Raw genomic sequence first — 19,891 nt, 5'->3', positions numbered from 1 at the left:
CATATGAATAAATAAAATGCTCCGCTGGGCGCAGCTTGATACGACCGCAGAGGACGAACCCTGAACAGTTGGGGCAAGTATGGACACAACATTCAAGCTTGATACAGCACTAAATTTGGATTGTGATTAAATATTTGACACAGCATAGGTTTCTGACACAGAATGAATGTGGTCTAAGAACTTAAAAAAATTTAATTTACCTATTCAAACCATATCATTATTATTTGCTCTTATATATAAATCAGAAACAACCATTTTAAAATGGAAAATTTTAAAGAAAAAAAAAAGGAAAAAAAAATCCCCCCCCAAATTTTTTGAACCCCCTTATGATTCATCACCCCCAAACTCAATCCCAGCCTTCCCTTTGTGTTATGGTACCTTGCAGTACAATTTCAGAGAGATCCATACACTTGAACACAAGTTATTGTCTGGAAACTAGAAAATTCCGCGAAATGATGTTATATTCTTTGACACCTAAACTAGTCAAACTCAGAGAATCTTTTACATTAAGCATTGCAAACTCAAAGAGGAGCATATCAACAGTTAAAAAGAACAAAAGGAAAAGCATACCTCAATGCAACAGCAAGCAATTATGTCAACAACACAAATAACCAAAAACACACCCAGTAGTCAACACATACATATACTTGTAATAATGATATACAGGCAAAATGACAGGGGTGTCTATCAAATGCCAAGTTATAAATTATTGATGGTTAAAGTTATATTATGATCATTTTCTTTTTTAAGTTTACATCTAACTATTTTGAGACATACATGTATATATAAACAAAGAGTCAAACATGAAACGTCTTTACTGCTCCACTGATCAGGATAAAATATTATGAAGAAAAATCATTTTAGAAGTACCCATGAAAGTAAGGTCAAGGGCATAAAAAACATGTAAGTTTGACAAATACATCAAATATTAATTTAAAAAAAATATTTATAATTCATTTGAAACTGATGTAACTATAAAACTTAATGTAGATCACTGAATCATGCATGAACTGATTAAAATTAACATTGATCAAGGATGTACAAAAATGTACTTAGATGAATTAAAAAAAAAACGAGAATAAAAAATGTATACTATAAGACTTAAAGTACATGTTGTATAAGTAAGAGGAACATTAGTTCAAGAACAAAATAAGCTAAAATTATTGATACTTTATTGCGCTCCTTTTCCAGATATTTAATTTAAAAAAAAGGCTGTCTCAGACTTTAATCTTATATTTGCATTTTTTAGTACTTTTGGGTCTGAAAATCAAAAGAAAATAAATTTAGAATCTGCTCAAAATGTATTTTTATATGGGGTAAAATATTTTACCTTGTAACAAATAAAAAAAACAAAGGAGTCCGAAAATCTGATACAAATTCCTAAACCTGACTTAAGTCGTGTAAGTACATCCTTAAAGTAACAAGCGTTCTGTGAGTATTGCATGGCAATACATAGTCCCCTACCGGTTACAAATTCATTGTAATGGAACGAAATTCTAATTTGATCTATAACTTGTCATGGTGTAAACTACATAAAATATCAAGTTAAAATCTTCAAGCATGACGAAAAAAACTGTTGAAAACTGATTATTTAAGTGAATTTTCTATGTCCAAAGATCATAACTCTGCACAAAATTATCAGACTGGAACAAAATTCCAACTTGATCTGTAACTTGTCATGATAAAACTATATACTTATTATCTAATCAATACCTTCCAGAATGAATAACAAACCTACCACTAAATTCTTGAAACAATTTACCAAAGAAAAGGAAAAAAATCCAAAATGTCATTTTGTCTTTTAAAAAATGAGTTATTTCCCTTTGAACAGAAATCTACTAATTAATAAGTATTTCATCAAAAATTTAATTCTAGGGAAAGGGCTTTAACTGAACAAAGTGAAAAGCTAACATCGTGAAAATTGAACTTGACCTGTAACTTGTCATAATAAATCAATAAACCAAATAGCAAATCAATATCTTCAAGCACGAAGAAAAAAAGTCTGGCAAACTGATTTGCCGGACTGACAGACAGACAGACAGACGGACAGAGTGCAAACCTAAAGTCCCCTTCGACTTCGTCGGTAGGGGACTAATAAAACCATGAAAATATCTACAATTGTGTATCTATACTGAGAGACTATGATTATGATTGTATGTTAATAGCTAAGAAAACATTGTCAACCATATTATTCATATTTTCATTGTAGTCGTCCGTTTCTAAAGCTGCCACGATTTCAGAAAGTTTCTCGTCATCTTCCATTCTAACTTCTTCAAACACATATTCATTTTGAGAAACTGATTGTTTTTTAGATGGAGGAGGTGTAGTGTCATGGTCAGATGACTTTGATTTTCTAGACAAATAGGATGCAATGAATCCTTTAATTTGTGTGCTGCTCAACCATTCTTCTTTTTTGAAAAGTTTTTCCCCATTTTCATTGGAAGCTTTCTTTATTTCTTCAGATAAAGAACCACAATCTGGACGTTTTCCAGTTTTGTCACAAGCTTCACAAATTTGAATTAAGTAATCTTTCACTTGTAGTGAGAATTGGGTCGATTTTCTCTTGTTTTTTATAGCCCATCCAATTCTGTCCTTTGAATCACTGTTCATATTAAGTTCAGTATCTGTTGTAAATGTTGACACTAATAAATTATTGGATTCCCTGAGTGTTTCACATTTTGAGGCATACATATTTACAGCTTCATCCATACTTGTACATGAATTTGTGAGATATGAATGATTTCCTATTGCTAAATGTCTTTCAAGATTGAAACACTTGGCAAATATCTTCTGACATGAAGGATCTGGACATGAAAAGAATGAATCAGTTTCAGCATTGTGGTCATTTCCAACTGTTCCAGAAACTTCGTTGGCAACACTTTCATTAGTCATGTTAGTAGTGTTTTCATCAACATGGTGCTGGTTAAGTGAAACAGCTCCAGGAAAAGGATAATTTACCTGAAAACATGAAACATTTGTAGTTGCATTTTTTGCAAAACAGATTTGTGCAACTTCATATGAATAAATAAAATGCTCCGCTGGGCGCAGCTTGATACGACCGCAGAGGACGAACCCTGAACAGTTGGGGCAAGTATGGACACAACATTCAAGCTTGATACAGCACTAAATTTGGATTGTGATTAAATATTTGACACAGCATAGGTTTCTGACACAGAATGAATGTGGTCTAAGAACTTAAAAAAATTTAATTTACCTATTCAAACCATATCATTATTATTTGCTCTTATATATAAATCAGAAACAACCATTTTAAAATGGAAAATTTTAAAGAAAAAAAAAAGGAAAAAAAAATCCCCCCCCAAATTTTTTGAACCCCCTTATGATTCATCACCCCCCAAACTCAATCCCAGCCTTCCCTTTGTGTTATGGTACCTTGCAGTACAATTTCAGAGAGATCCATACACTTGAACACAAGTTATTCTCTGGAAACTAGAAAAATGCTTGTTTTTTGGCCCCTTTTTGGACCCAAATTTCTAAATGTTTAGGGCAATTACCCCCAAACTCAAACCCAGCTTTCCCTTTGTGATATGGAACCTTGTAGTACAATTTCATAAAGATCAATACACTTACACATAAGTTATTGTCCTGAAACTAGAAAAATGCTTGTTTTTTGCCCCTTTTTGGCCCCTAATTCCTAAAATTTTGAGGCAATTACCCCCAAAATCAATCCCAGCCTTCCCTTTGTATTATGGTACCTTGCAGTACAATCTCAGAGAGATCCATACACTTGAGCACAAGTTATTGTCTGGAAACTAGAAAATGCTTATTTTTGGCCCCTTATTCCTAAACGTTTTGGGCAATTACCCCCAAACTCAATTCCAGCTTTCCCTTTGTGATATGGAACCTTGTAGTACAATTTCAGAAAGATCCGTACACTTACACACAAGTTATTGTCATGAAACTAGAAAAATGCTTGTTTTTTGCCCCTTTTGTGGCCCTTAATTCCTAAAATTTTGAGGCAATTACCCCCAAAATCAATCCCAGCATTCCCTTTGTGATATGGAACCTTGTGGTTCAATGTCAGAGAGATCCATAAACTAACACACAAGTTATGTCTGGAAGTTACAAAAATGCTTATTTATGGCCCCTTTTTGGCCCCTAATTCCTTAACTGTTGGTACCATAACCCCCAAAATCAATCCCAACCTCTCTTTTGTGGTATTGAACCTTCTGGTAAAATTTCATAGAGATCCATTCACTTAAACTAAAGTTAGAGTGCGAAAACCAATGTGTCTTCGGACAACGACGACGCCGGACGTCATACCAATATACGACCGCAAAATTTGTTTGCGGTCGTATAAAAAACTAGAGGGTCTAAAGAGCCTGTGTTGCTCACCTTGGTCTTTGTGCATATTAGATGTATTCATGACAAAATTGTGTTTTGGTGATGGTGATGTGTTTGTAGATCTTACTTTACTGAACATTCTTGCTGCTTACAATTATTTCTATCTATAATGAACTTGGCCCAGTAGTTTCAGAGAAAAATATTTTGTAAAAATTTACAAAAATTTAAAAAATTTATGAAAATTGTTAAAAATTGACTATAAAGGGCAACAACTCCTCAAGGGGTCAATTGACCATTTTGGTCATGTTGACTTATTTGTAGATCTTACTTTGCTGTACATTATTGCTGTTTACAGTTTATCTCTATCTATAATAATATTGAAGATAATAACCAAAAGCTGCAGAATTTTCTTAAAATTACCAATTCAGGGGTAGCAACCCAACAATGGTTGCCTGATTGGTCTGAAAATTGCAGAGCAGATAGATCTTGACCTAATGAACAATGCAACCCTCGTCAGATTTGCTCTTAATGCTTTGGTTTCAGAGATATGAGCCAAAAACTGCATTTAACCCCTATGTACTATTTTTAGCCATGTTACAAAAATTTACAAAAAGTTGTTAAAAGTTGAATATAAAGGGCAATAACTCCTTAAGGGGTCAACTGACAATTTTGGTCATGTTGACTTATTTGTAGATCTTAATATGTTGAACATTATTGCTGTTACAATTTATCTCTATATAATAATATTCAATATAATAGCCAAAAACGGCAAAATTTCATTAAAATTACCAATTCAGGGGCAGCAACCCAACAACAGGTTGTCTGATTCATCTGAAAGTTTCAGGGCAGATAGATCAACATTTTTGCCCCATGTCAGATTTGCTCTAAATGCTTTGGTTTCCGAGATATAAGCCAAACACTGCATTTTAGCCCTATGTTCTAATTTTAGCCATGTCTGCCATCTTGGTTAGTGGGCAGGGTCATTGGACACATTTATTAAACTAGATACCCTAGTGATGATTGTGGCCAAGTTTGGTTAAATTTTGCCAAGTAGTTTCAGAGGAGAAGATTTTTGTAAAAGTTAACGGACGCAGGACGCCGACGACGGACGACGAGGATGGACGACGGACGCCAAGTGATGAGAAATGCTCACTTGGCCCTGTGGGCCAGGTGAGCTAAAAATTGATAAATGTTTAACTTGACTGAAATAAATGCATTAAGCTACAGACTCTGTGGAGCCTGATAAGCTCATCTAATGACTTCAGATGAGTGTGGCCTATTTTTTTATCCAAACAATTACCAGTAGTTTCAGAGGTTAAGAATTTTTTTGATGGACATCAAATAATTACAAGACATCAAACTGGTCTTTTGAACCAGGTGAGCCATAACAGGACAAGAATATTATTTTTTTTCATTTATATTTATTCATGTTGTTAAAACCAGTTGCGTTTTTTTATATACAGCCTGTACAAGAAATCTATTTAAAAGTACACATTCCTCAAATTCTTAAATTTGTAGCTTGCTTAACTCTAAATGATAGAATTTCATGTTTTTACTATGAACTTAACTGTGGGCGTAGTGAACTTAATTCTAGGACCTTTTATATCTGCCTGTGGTATAGGTTTAGTTCATTGATGAAGGCTGTACAGTGACCTATAGTTGTTAATTGCTATGTAATCTAATATATCAGTATTTAACAGGACTCTAAATTACCTTCAGGTTGTAAACTCTTTCTACTTCAAGGTTTTTATCTGTAAGTGTTCCATTACCTATCTTCTTTCCACTACCAACATTGTATGCTTTCTTGACAACAATTCCATCATCCAAAAAGATGAAATTGTTGAAACTACTGATTCCTGGAATCTTAGTTCTAATCTTAGGTTCTACTTCTTGATTTACAGAAACTATACAGGTTTGTGTCCCTTTTACACCTCCGTGACTTTCCAATGCTGTTTTCATATCATTACTTTTTAAAATGTCATGTTCCTCATTGGCATACTTAAATATATGCAGTCTACAACTGCCTGTCTTGCTGTCACATAAATCTTTTCCGGCCTGAGCCTCACTGAAGTTGTACTGTTTGATTTTGATAGGAAAGTCTTTGTTACATTGTTGTATGAATGAAATCAGATTTGTGCAATGGTAGCAAGCAGCATTGTCACTTTTCAGGAATAATTCTTCTAATAATGGTTTTTCACTTTTGAATTCATGAAGAAGGTGAACAAGTATATTGGCAATAGAGAACCAACCCTGTGATCCATCCTCTAAAATATGAACATAACAAAAAAGATCAAGTTTTTCTCTGTCTATTGGTGAACAAAGAACAAGGCAGGAAAAATGCCAACTGATGCCTTTTTTGCCAAAAAAGTCTGACTGTGTTTCTCTATAGATGAATGGCAAGAATTTCATACCCCAGTCCATTATAAGCATTCCCTGATTGTCCTTAAGATCACTTAAAACATCATTCCTGGCTCCATCTTGGTGAACTGTTCTCAGTAGATGTCTTTTCCATTCCAATACATTTCGTGCTCCATTTTCAAGTTCATAACTTATTTCATCAGATAATGTTTTTGTAATGTCTAAATTACCGAATGCCTTCTCAACAATGTTCACACAAGAGTCTACAAGTTTACATTTTTCACAGGATTGGGTGTGTGAATGATTGCATTTTGTAGCAAAGTTCTGATCGACAGAATCATTTAGAGCAAAAGGTGTACAATGGTCTGCACATTGGTCATCCTTTCTAAGGTGAAGTTTGTACTCAAATTTGAGGAACTGATTGACAAGTTGAAGCATTTCTTTCAGCTTATTGACATCTTCATGTCGCAATCCATATGCCTCTAATTTTGTGACAACCTTGGTCAAGGTGTCAATGGCACCCATACCAGCAGCAGAGGTATTGTCTAGTCCCTGAAGTGCCTTTTGCTTAGAAGCATTACAAACTTTTAGGATTCTATATTATGAAGCTTTGCTGAAAGAAGAAAATCCAGTCTCAAGGCAGTATGTCTGATAACTGTTTATAATTCTAGCATGTATTAAATTCCTGACTACTTTTGGAATTGTTAACTTTTCATTTGTTGATAGCTTCAGAACAGTTTGGCCGAATCCAACAATACTGGAATATAACGGATTAAGTATATGGTCAATGAAATGAGCAATCTTTGGTTTTGTTAATTTCATTCGATATATCTTTGGTGGATTAAGGATGTTACCAGGGCCTGTTACCATAGCATGCTTTCTTGCAGCATCAACACGTGAAACTGTGACTCCTGGGATCATATTCTGAAGTTCTGATTTTGTGAAGTTGTTTACTATCAGAGATAAAATCTGTGTTTGTGTCCTGCTATTGGCAGCTTGGTTGTAAGCTTCAATAATACACTTATTTGTTGAATCAATTTCAGTCTTTTTTGTTTGGATGGAATTCAACAATACAGTTTCTTGTCCAGGAGCTATTATGTTCAAAATAAGGAAGATGGCCTCTTGTGCTTTCTTTTGGTAATAAGACTTTGAGCTTTTACTTATGCTGGACCATGACAGACACAGCTGATGTTTTAATGGTTCATAATCTTTTGACAGAATTTTCATAGCCGAATTAAGCCTTTCTTTCGAAGTCAATTGAGCATCCATCCAGTCTTGGCTGCTTGCTTGTGTATAATCAGATTGCTGAGAAAACTGGGACGAAAGCTGAGTTGAATCACCACCTGAAAGTATTAAAGTGTAAATACATATTTGGTAAAGTTATTTATTAACTGTGTATGTGTTGGTCAAAGTCAAGGAATTGATATAAATTGGCGCTGAGCTCTCCTAATCTTATGATTTTGAAAGTCTGGTTTTTCATGATCATTAGGAGGCTCGAGAACAGGGATATATCGTAATTTGATTTTTGTTAAAGTTGATTATATTAAGAATAATTTTGGACCTTTTGGATCTTAATGTGGACCAATGTGAAACCGTGTAAATATGTAATTATGTATGATTACTGGTAATTGGTATTTATACACAGCCTAAATTGGTGTTATTGTTGAGTGTTTAAAAATCACGATTGTTGTTTTAACTTGCTTTGATGTAAATCCGCACGGGCATGTATGTACCCGCCTATCCATACCTCTTTTTCGTCCCAGCCCAGTATTAAATGTCTCTGTTTTGCCCAAGTACATGTAGATAATCTCTTAGTTTGATCAACAGGCAAGAGCTAAGCTTGACTATATGCCAATTAATTCTTTAAATCGTAAACTGTAAGATAGTAAATACACCAATGGTACATAATTATATATTTAAACAAGTCACACATATTGTGATAACCATTGTTTGTCTACATGCGAGGTTTCGTTTGGGAAAATTTGTCATTTTTGATTACTTTCTAAATTTTTTTTATATTTTTTTCATTTCAGTTTCTGTTTTAATCCCTTCACATATCACAAATTTTCTAATGAATCGGTTTCAGCTTCTGTGTTTTCAAATTTACTTTCGTGGTTAATGTTCAAGTTAAAAGACGCGGACCTCGTTGGAGACACCTACTGAACTAAGAAATGTCATAACGTTATAATGCAGATGTGACTAAAACCACTATCAAACATAAAAAAAGACAAATTGCTAACTACTGGGTCAATGAAATATCGGTTATTGCCAATCTGAACCAAGGGTTAAAATACCTTCAGACAGACAACTTCATGGCGGATAGAATCCACAACATATTAAAGACAAACATTCTGAGAGTATTGCATGGCAATACATAGTCCCCTACCGGTTAAAAATTAATTGTCCTGGAACAAAATGCTAACTTGATCTATAACTGGTCATGGTGTAAATTATTTAACAAATATCAAGTCAATATCTTCAAGCATGACGAAAAAAAGTGCGGAAAACTGATAATTTAAGTGAATTTTCTAAGTCCAAGGACCATAACTCTGCAAAAAATCATCAAACAGAAACGAAATTCAAACTTGGTCTGTAACTTGTCATGATAAAACAATGTACCAATTATTAAATCAATATCTTCAAGAATGACGAAAAAAAGTGCGGAAAACTGAATATTTGAGGGAATTTTTTAAGTCCAAGGATTATAACTCTGCACAAAATTATCAGACCGGAACAAAATTTGAACTTGATCTGTAAATTGTTATGAGAAAACAATATACCAAATATCAAATCAATATCTTCAAGCATGAAGAAAAAAAGTGTGGAAAACTGATTTGCCGGACTGACAGAAAGACGGACAGACGGACAGACAGACAAACAGACAGACGGACAGACGGACGGAGTGCAAACCTAAAGTCCCCTTCGACTTCGTCGGTAGGGGACTAAGGGACCAATAAAAAGCTACACCAAAAAAGACCGTTTTAGAATTCCAATCAAACTAAAACTCCTGACAGAAACCTACGCATTGCAGCCCCTGAGATATAAAATCTACAAGGAGGGAAATCAAGAGATATGTAACGCCTGCAGCCAGAAAGAGGAAACTGTTGAACATCAATGATATAGAAAGTCTACTGACAAACCACAGCAATATAGAATGGGAGTCCCTAAGTGAAGGGCTCAAAATACAGATATTGATGGACATAACCATGGTACGACAACTTCGACTAAACAGTGAAGAAGTCTCAAAGATAGAACACCAAGCCACACGTCTCATATTCCTTATACACAGTACCAGATGTAAACTCTTACTTCAACCATAGATGAATGGAAGATGTCTTGGTCATGGTCTATAAGAGGGTGAGGTCTGGGGTGTAGGGCAGTCAACTCCAAATAGGTCGACCACATAGTATAACATCATGAATATCAAACGCTTAGTGAGAGTATTATGTCCATGCGTGCAAAGAACATTATGCATATTGCTGCAATTAAAACGTAATATGGGCGTGCCAGTGCCAACGCAGACGCGAGATGATATCTTTTACCTTTTAAATTCGTAAACGGCGTTATTCCGATTGTTAAGGAACTGCATGAAGTGCTAATATAGATAAGGCGAATATTTAAAGTTTATTAGATTTTATGATGTGAAACCACAAGCTCAATGCGCGGAGTACAAGTGATTTAAGTTTTTAGACAATATGAACATTTTATTAGATTTTACGATGTGAATACAAAGACAATAAGCTCAATGCGCCGAGTTCTTAGATTCTTAGTTCAATGCAAAAGGACTACCCGTATACTGGATGGTAATAAGACCGATATGAAAGACGAACTATCTTAGATTTTAGATTTTAGAGTGCGAACCCGACTAGTGTTATTATTTTACAACGTGTTCTTTTTATGTATGAACTATTTTACCACGTAACCATATATAATCCCCCTGTATATACGTCCGGTAACTAGCCTATGAATTTTTAATGCAACTAAGAGTACATACAACAAGTTATGAGAGCAACTACAAAGAGATCCTGTATATATTGGTGGAGGATAGTTTTATTCAAAATATAGTGTACATATATTCCTTCATTTATGGTGGTGGGTTATGTTCTACATGCCGAACAGATATTGTGACGGTGTGGTTGTCCTACAAACCATGTGAAGATTTTGAAAGAAAGAAAAAAAAGTTACTTTAGAATGGTCACGTACGTGAGCTTGAAAGTTTGCTTGTAACATTGATAGTGCAAAGTTCAATTGTTGATAATTATTTCTGCCTATATAAAAATATTTTATTGAAATTAAAACTTCGATAGTAACGAATGTGCTGACACAATGAAGTTGTATTGTATTGTATTGGAACGAAACATTTGCCAATGGACATTAGACAAACAAATAAATATCAATCATGTACTGGGACTATTATACTTAGTGTAATAGTCCCAGTCATGTACAAATAGCCATGTGCATGTACTGTTTACATAAGCGATAATATTTGTAATTAAATTGAGAATTGAAAATGGGAATGTGTCAAAGAGACAACAACCCGACCAAAAGCATAAAACAGCCGAAGGCCACCAATGGGTCTTTAATACAGCGAGAAAATCCCGCACCCAGATCGAGGGGTATAAGGTTCGTTCACCCTTATTACATGCTCGCCCTGAGTTAGTGAGCCCATAGAGTCCTTTCGCCCTGGGTTCATTCTGCTTACTAATATAAAAAAATAATTATTAATACAGTTATTAAAGTTAAATAAATTTACTCAGATATTAATATGATATAAATTCTCGAAATTCGTGAAAATACATGGAAAGATTTAAAGTTATTGGCTTGTTTTGGAGCACTGAATTGTTCATAGTAATAGTTCTCACTGATTGTTGTAATAATCATAATTGTCTTTGAAGGATTTATAAAAAAAAAACATTTTGTTTTGATAAACATGTACGAATTGTATATCATGAAGAGGATTCATACGTTCTTTTATTATTGTACTGCATAAATTGATGACTAGACTAATTAAAATTGTTAAAAATATCAATAAAGATAAATGACAAGTCATAACATAATACATTGTCATCTCTGTATTTTAAGTACTATGCAGATTAAAGGAAATTAATTATTTGGTTGCAGCAATACAAATATTTGGTGATTTTGAACAAACTTTAACATACTCTGTTCAATTATATTTAAACAATAATGCGAAAGAAATAACAAGAATACATACGCTGAAATGTGTCGCCTTCTTTATTAATCATTGATATTTAATTTGATATTATGTTGATAGTCCTAAATATAAAGCTTTACTACAACTATCACATGAACTTGAAATGATCCCAAAGATGAGGTCAAGGTTATAAAAACCGGACAAGAAATAGATGTACATCTTACAATCATTCATTACACTAAATATAGTTGACATATAGCTTATAGTTTCTCAAAAACAGACTTAATCAAGAAAACTAAAGATTGACCAATGAACCATGAAAATGAGGTCAAAGTCAGATGAAACATGCCAGTCGGACATGTACACCTTACAATCCTTCCATACACCAAATATACTATGCCTGTTGCTTATAGTATCCTAGATGTGGACTTGACCACCAAAACTTAACCTTGTTCACTGATCTCTGATGCGAGTCGAGGTCAAGTAAAACTGTCCAGCGGGGATGAGGACCTTGCAAGGTACACACATACTAAATATAGTTATCCTATTACTCATAATAAGAGAGAAATTAACATTACAAAAAATGTTAACTTTTTTTTCAAGTAGTCACTGAACCATGAAAATGAGATCAAGGACAATGGACATGTGACAGACAGAAACTTCGTAACATAAGGCATCTATATACAAAGTATGAAGCATTCAGGTCTTCCACCTTCAAAAATATGAAGCTTTTAAGCAGTTAGTTAACACCGCCACCATCCACGCCGCTGTCGGATCACTATCCCTATGTCGGGCTTTATTCAGATAAAGTCGCAGGCTCGAAAAAAATTATGGCGATTTGACCCTGGGAGAACAGGTATTAGGGCAAACATAAATCAGGGTGAACAGACCCAGATTGGGATAGCGGTGTGCTTCAGCTTGCAATGCATATTCTTAAACAGCAAACATTTTTTCTGTAAAAAAGTAAAGTACAACTTATCGGTGGTAATTTTAAACAGCACAAGCAAAGATGCGACATGATTGCTATTTGTCAGCAGGTTTTTATGGATTTACAGATAATTTGCTAATGCATGTATATCAAGACTTTGGTTAGCTTGCTTGCTTGGTTTGTTTGTATATTGGGGGGATCGGGACCGTGTACAAGATTAAAAAAAATTTTTTTTTACGTATAAGTATGACATATGGCCTTCTTATTTCAGATTTTCCAATGTAGTTGAAAAATGGCATGGAAATACCCATGACAGCTTCATAATGCAGAATTGCTCTTTAAATGAAAAATTCGAGACCAAGCAGGTAGATGGCTGGCTTTTGGGTGATTCAGGGTATTCCCTTAAACCATGGCTGTTAACACCTTTCTTCAATTCATCATCAAATGGAGAAGAAAAATACAACAGATGTCATAAAAGTACCAGGAATGTAATTGAGAGAGCCTTTGGACTTCTGAAATCCAGGTTTAGGTATAAAAATTGTTAACATGTACATCCTGTGGTACTACTTGTACAAGTAATAAGAAGATATGATGACTTTTTTTACTTATATAAGTATACAAAATCTGAATGTCTAAGGGACATAACTAAGTGAAAAAATAATTTACCTATATATACAAGTTTATAAAAAACACTTGTATAAGTATCCTACAAATTTGTTCATATAAGTATATTTATATTTCCTTCTTCGAGTAAATTAAAATTACTTGTACAAGTAGTACCCCTGACTAATGTATGGGAATCTTTACACAGATGATGATTGTAAGGAACTGCCACAAACAGTATAACAAGTTGATATTTACTAGTATTTAAATTTCATAATTCATTTGAATAAACTTAAAAAGATGTACAAAATTGAGTCAATAATGAACAAATTATATTGGTTTAACTGTAAATTGAGACATTATTGCAATGGTTGTATTACATTTTGAAAATTTTATATGAATTAAACAGGATTTTTCTCAATGTTTAAGGGGTGACTGTAATATTTTTTCTGTCTATGAAGAAATAACATCAAAAATGTGGTGCACACTGAATAACCCGCGGGTAATTCATTGTGCACCACATTTTTTATGTTATTTCGAATAGACAGAAAAAATATTACAGTCATTTCTTATAATTTAATTCTAAATTCCATTTTAAACCCGAGTAAACCATGAAAAAACGTTGATGACGTCACGGTCACATGACAAAATTATGTCTATGAGCTGATAAACAAAACAACATCAGCCAATCAGAAGACGCGTTACATCCAAAATTAAATTATTGCAAATTAAGATCGAATTTTAGTCCAAAATGAGAAAATCACAATTATAAATGCACGCAATAATTTCTAAATTTACAGTATTCTCAAAACAGAAACTAAAGGATAATTTATCTAATCATGACACATAATCAGTATATGCACAGTAAAACATATAGAAGAAAGTAAAGGAATAAAACCGTTTCACTAATATTGCAATGCATCAATACAGTTCTTTTATTTTGATTGTCAAGTACATTAATCAATTATCAACACATGTATTATACAGAGGGGGAAATGCGAGGCTCCGCCGAGCTTTTTCCCCGTTTCAGGCCGAATCCTTATATCGTTGATATGTCAAGTCAATGCACTATTATTGTCTTTATACTGCAATCTAAAAAAAACATTTTCAATTGTTGTTTAATGTGTTAATGTTATTATTTGATTTAAATATTTTGGAAACCTTCCTCTTTTATAAAAAGGCATCATATCATGCAGGCGGATAAATATACAACACAATGAAATGTACATTACCTGTTGAAAACCGCAATCGATGGTGAACGAATTTGTTTGAGAATGAACTAAAATATCAACAATAAGCATAAAACATAATGATTTATAGTTTGCAAACCAAAAATATTAACAAGTGAAATATGTTTTTTTTTCTAAAAATTGCAAAAGAAATAAGTTTGAGTCGTTTTATACATTGGAAACAAGAACAGGTTGAATAGGTCGTATGAATAATTAAATAATTTTATAATGCTTGTGAAGAGATTGACCCCTTATGAATTATGATATTATTAGCCTATGTATCTTGTATCTTGGCATGTTGCGGTGCTTTGCTTTTGCACCAATTGGCATTTCATTTGCGCCTCAAACCATATTTCATTTGTGCCTCAAACCATATTTCATTTGCGCCAAAAATAAAACCTTTCATTTATGCCAATAATACAGGTGAATACAGGTAAATAGTATAAAAAATTGATTTTATTTCAAAAAAGACTTTTAATGTTAAAGAAAATTTGTGTTTGCATAATAAAACATATTCCTCAGAAATCAGTCAGCATAAAACCATACGAGTTATGTTAAAACTTCATTAAAACACAGTTCTGTTACTTTGAACTTTTAAAAAGGAGTAAAATTACGAGACAGTTCTAAGCATTTTACACTATAGTAAAATTATAATTCTGTCCATATCAGTTGTTATTCTGGCTTTCAAGTTTTATGGTTTAATTTTTAATATATTGCATACAATAATCCTTAAATAGACGACTATACAATATGGGTTTTTATTTCATTGTTGAAGGCTGTAAGTTTGCCTATTATTGCTTACATCCCCTTTATCTAAACTGTGGTGGATAGTTGTGTCATTCCCAATCTCCTTATTTTTATACTTGTCAGTATGTAAATATAATTCCTGTTTCTGCATTGCCTTAAAAATTATACTATTAATTCAATATTTCCTAAAACATATTTAAAAAAAATGATATAAAAATTTCACTGAAAAAGATACCATTAACATTCTGAATTTTGAATAAAGCTCATATACTGCTGACTATATACTAGACATACCAGTCATATTCTTTGATGGTGGTGATGTTCGTTCTTTGGGTCTGCTGTCATTTCCACAAAGAGTCACTTCATTTTCATTAACTGAGAATTAAAAGTATAAACTGTTATCACAGAGATATGTCTCGCCTTTTTGTAATTTTGATAATGCAAATGTTGAAATTAAAATAGCAATACTTTAACATGTAAGTTATGCAAATATTCAAAGTCGATGAACCATGACTGAAGATACATGGTTAAAAAATCTCCATGGAATGAGATGTGCCAATGCTAATTCAACTGCATACCAAATACCATTGACTTATTATAAGTCGTTCCCTTTAAACAAACCTAAACACAAACATTAACTTGTAAACTATGTAAAAGTTTCAAAGTCAATGAACCATGATCAGGTGTGGGGCTATATAATCTCCACGGAAACGATACTTGCAAATTCCAATAAATTTGCATACCAAATATCATTGACTTAACATTAGCAGTTCATCTTAAACTGATCTAATCACAAACTAATACATGTAAACTAAGCAAAAGTTTCAAAGTAAATAGACCATGACTGAGGGGGCGGGGCCAAATATTCTCCATGGAAATGAGATGTGCTAATGCTTATACAACTGAACACCAATTAACATTGGCCTACCACTAATGGTTTCCCTTGAACTGACCTAATCACAAACTAATACATGTTAACTTAGCAAAATTTTCAAAGTCTATAGATAATAGACCATGACTAAGCGGGCGGAGCCAAATAACCTCCATGGAAATGAGATATGCCAATGCGTATACAACTGCATACCAACTATCATTGACCTACCACTAGTGGTTCACCATAAATTGACCTAATCACAAATTAATACATGTAAACTATATAAGGTTTCAAAGTCAATAGACCTTGACTGAGGGGGCAGGGCCAAATAATCTCCATGGTAATGAGATGTGCCAATGCTAATACAACTGCATACCAAATATCATTGACCTACCACTAGTGGTTCACCATGAACTAGACCTAATCACAAACTAATACATTGTTGACGCCGCCCTCGCCGACGCCGGAAACAGCATACCTATGTCTCGCTTTTTGACTCCGTCAAGGCGAGACAAAAAACCAATAAAACAAAAGCTTCCATACTATATAATATATTCATAAGCTACTTAATCGCAAACATGTACAAGTGCAGATATAAAGTTACATATCATAATGACTAGTATGAAAATTATGTATTAATTGAATATTTCCTGTCTCTAAGGACACTGAAAAATGTATTTTTTTAATCTAATCCTCAACAATAACAAAACATTGTACACCCAAACATGCAACTATAAAACCAATAGTCCAAGCCCAAACTAATAAAATTTTGGGATTTTTTTTCTAAATTAAAACAAAAAGAAAAACAACTCTTAAATATATAAAAGAAATGTAGAAAGCCTTTATGACACAGATACATTTTGATCTTTTAAATTTAATGAAGTATTTAGGAATTTTTTTTTAGTAGGAAAGTATATATGTATGAATTACTTATGATTTCCTTTCCTGTTGACATGTCTATCAATATATCAACGGTGTCATCTGCACTTCCAGTTGTGTCTGTATTTTCATCTATTAAAATAATCAAATACATGATAAACTACTACAATAAGTTTTATTGTTTGTTTTAGCTGGTTTCCGTTCATGTTTTTTTTTTAAATACGTAAACATTTCAGTGACTACTCACTAATTCATGAATAATCTTCTTTAACTTTAACATAGACATTTTTTTTCTAGTAAGGATTTGACTATAGCGTAAGTTATGTTTTATACGAAAGTGTTTTTATTTTGTATCAACACTGTTTTTATATGTTTTTTAAACAACAAAAAAGTTTTCTGATAAAGCAGGTCTTTTAAATTGTACAGGACTTAATAAACCCTAAATAAAATGTAAGTCAGATATGTTATCTTCTACTCAGCAGTGCAATTGTATAAGTTTATGTTCATATTTACTCTCAGAAACAGGTTAATCTGACATCTGTACAGAGGACACTAATGCTATCAAAGAAAAACAAAAAGATATGCTTATCAGAATTAAGAAAATAAACTTGGGTCTATATATTGTACATGAAGGTATTCGTTATTTAAACGAATCGTATTACTTGTTACATATATGCATACTGTAATAAAATGCCATTGTATTAATAGTTTAAAAATACCTTTTTTTATGAGTGTTACAAAAAATCAGAAGTCATTAAATTTAAATTGTTCAAGTTATCTTTCATACCTTCAATATAAATTTTACACCTTGTATTGTTGGGTTTCTGTCTCATTTATTAATACCCTGTTTCAATATTCTCACTACACAACATACAATGTATATAAGCTATATAAAGAATTAATAGTGCTATTGAAGCTGAACATAACATTGTGTATTTTACTAACTTTGTGTATGAATATGTAGAGCTTAATTATGTTTCCTGACTTAGACAGCACTATTGCTATTAACAACTCACTAAACAATATTAACCCAGGAATGATAAGGCCAAATAAAAAAAAATATGTGTGTTTCCTTTTTCCCTACCTACCCTATATTTTAAGCTTAGAAAAAGCCTACCTTAACGGTGTTTTGGTCATTTTTCAATAAGCACAGTTAATGTCAGAATTTCTCTTCCAAAAACTCAATGTAAAAACAATTGTAAAATAAAAAAATTCTGTACCTACCTACTTACCCTTTTTTCAAAGATGTATTAGGAAAGGCACATATTATTTTATTTGGCCTAAGTAAATTCAATATAGATTCATATAACATGTTTAATTTACCACTGTCGGTGTCAATACCACCAGTAATTCCATAGCAGGCAACTCTGGGAATGATAGAAATAACCTGTAAATAAATGTATATATATATATTGAAAAGTTTTTAAAATTTGTCCACGCTGTGCATAAAATAGGAAAAAACAATAATGCTGAAAATGCACCAAATATTTATATTCAATATGAATATTCACATTTTGTCTATTACAATATAAAATTGTTCATAATGTTCTCCATAGTATCCTATATATATATATTAATTTATCTAATTTCTATTGTCAATCTTTTATTACTATATTCAGTTCAATTGGTATACACTTTATATCTGTATTTCATGATGTTTAATAAATGATTCATAACAATGTGAGATGCAACTTGTTCAAATTGATTTGAAAGTTAGCCAGAGATATTATACTGTAATGTGTCTTCTTTTTAATATATACTGTAAAATCATATATGTTATAAACATGGTAAATTCATCAGTTTCACTTTTTAAATAGCTGGTACAACATGTTTAATTGAGGTCTGGAGCTGGCATGTCAGTAACTGCTAGTAGTCTGTTGTTATTTATGTATTATTGTCATTTTGTTTATTTTCTTTTGTTTCCTATACTGACATCGGACTCGGACTTCTCTTAAACTGAGTTTTACTGTGCGTACTGTTGTACGTTTGTTTTTTCTACATTGGCTAGAGGTATAGGGGGAGGGTTGAGATCTCAAAAAACATGTTTAACCCCGCTGCATTTTTGCGCCTGTACCAAGTCAGGAGCCTCTGGCCTTTGTTAGTCTTGTATAATTTTTAATTTTAGTTTCTTGTGTATAATTTGGAGTTTAGTATGACGTCCATTATCACTGAACTAGTATACATATTTGTTTAGGGGCCAGCTGAAGGACGGCTCCGGGTGCGGGAGTTTCTCGCTGCATTGAAGACCCATTGGTGGCCTTCGGCTGTTGTCTGCTCTATGGTCAGGTTGTTGTCTCTATGACACATTCCCCATTTCCATTCTCAATTTTATGTTATATATAATTCTAAAGTCTTAGAATTCATCGCAATATTATTCTCATGAGCACTAAAATCACACAAAATTGAAATGATTTACTAGTACATGATATATCTAAGGATTGAATTTACCATTTGTGATTATTACTTATTGAAATTTTCAATGTTAATAAAATTCTGTTCCATTCTTTTCTATTGATAACAATATTGTTTGAACTACAACAATAATTAAAACAACAAAATAGTTCAATCAACTAACCTTTGACTCAAGTGGTGTTAAAGCAGGTGGTGCTGATCCACCACCTGTCAGATTCTGGAGCTTGAATCTTTCTACCTCCTTTTTCTTTGATTTGAGTTGCAAATCCTGCCATTTGTGTTTCACCTCTGGCGTAGTTCTTACAACAGAACTAATTGAATTTCTTGATTAAGAGTAACATATAGGTTTACACCATGATGTTGTCAAATGAAATTGGATATCCTGCATTTATCATGCTTTT

General features: G+C 32.9%; 1 long non-coding RNA gene across 1 annotated transcript; it reads right to left on the bottom strand.

The window, feature by feature from the left end:
• Positions 1 to 17,613: 17,613 nt before the first annotated feature.
• LOC127732447 (uncharacterized) lies at positions 17,614 to 19,679 on the bottom strand. The gene is made up of 3 exons (XR_007996262.1): positions 19,654 to 19,679; positions 18,402 to 18,465; positions 17,614 to 17,636 (listed from the first exon to the last, which is right to left on the bottom strand). It is a non-coding gene; the product is annotated as an uncharacterized LOC127732447 (long non-coding RNA).
• Positions 19,680 to 19,891: the final 212 nt, after the last annotated feature.

The sequence above is a fragment of the Mytilus californianus genome, unplaced genomic scaffold (genome assembly GCF_021869535.1).
Source record: "Mytilus californianus isolate M0D057914Y unplaced genomic scaffold, xbMytCali1.0.p SCAF_24, whole genome shotgun sequence".
NCBI classification, from domain to species: domain Eukaryota; kingdom Metazoa; phylum Mollusca; class Bivalvia; order Mytilida; family Mytilidae; genus Mytilus; species Mytilus californianus.
The sequence above is the reverse complement of the archived record's forward strand: the minus strand, read 5'-3'. Positions and strand labels throughout refer to the sequence as shown.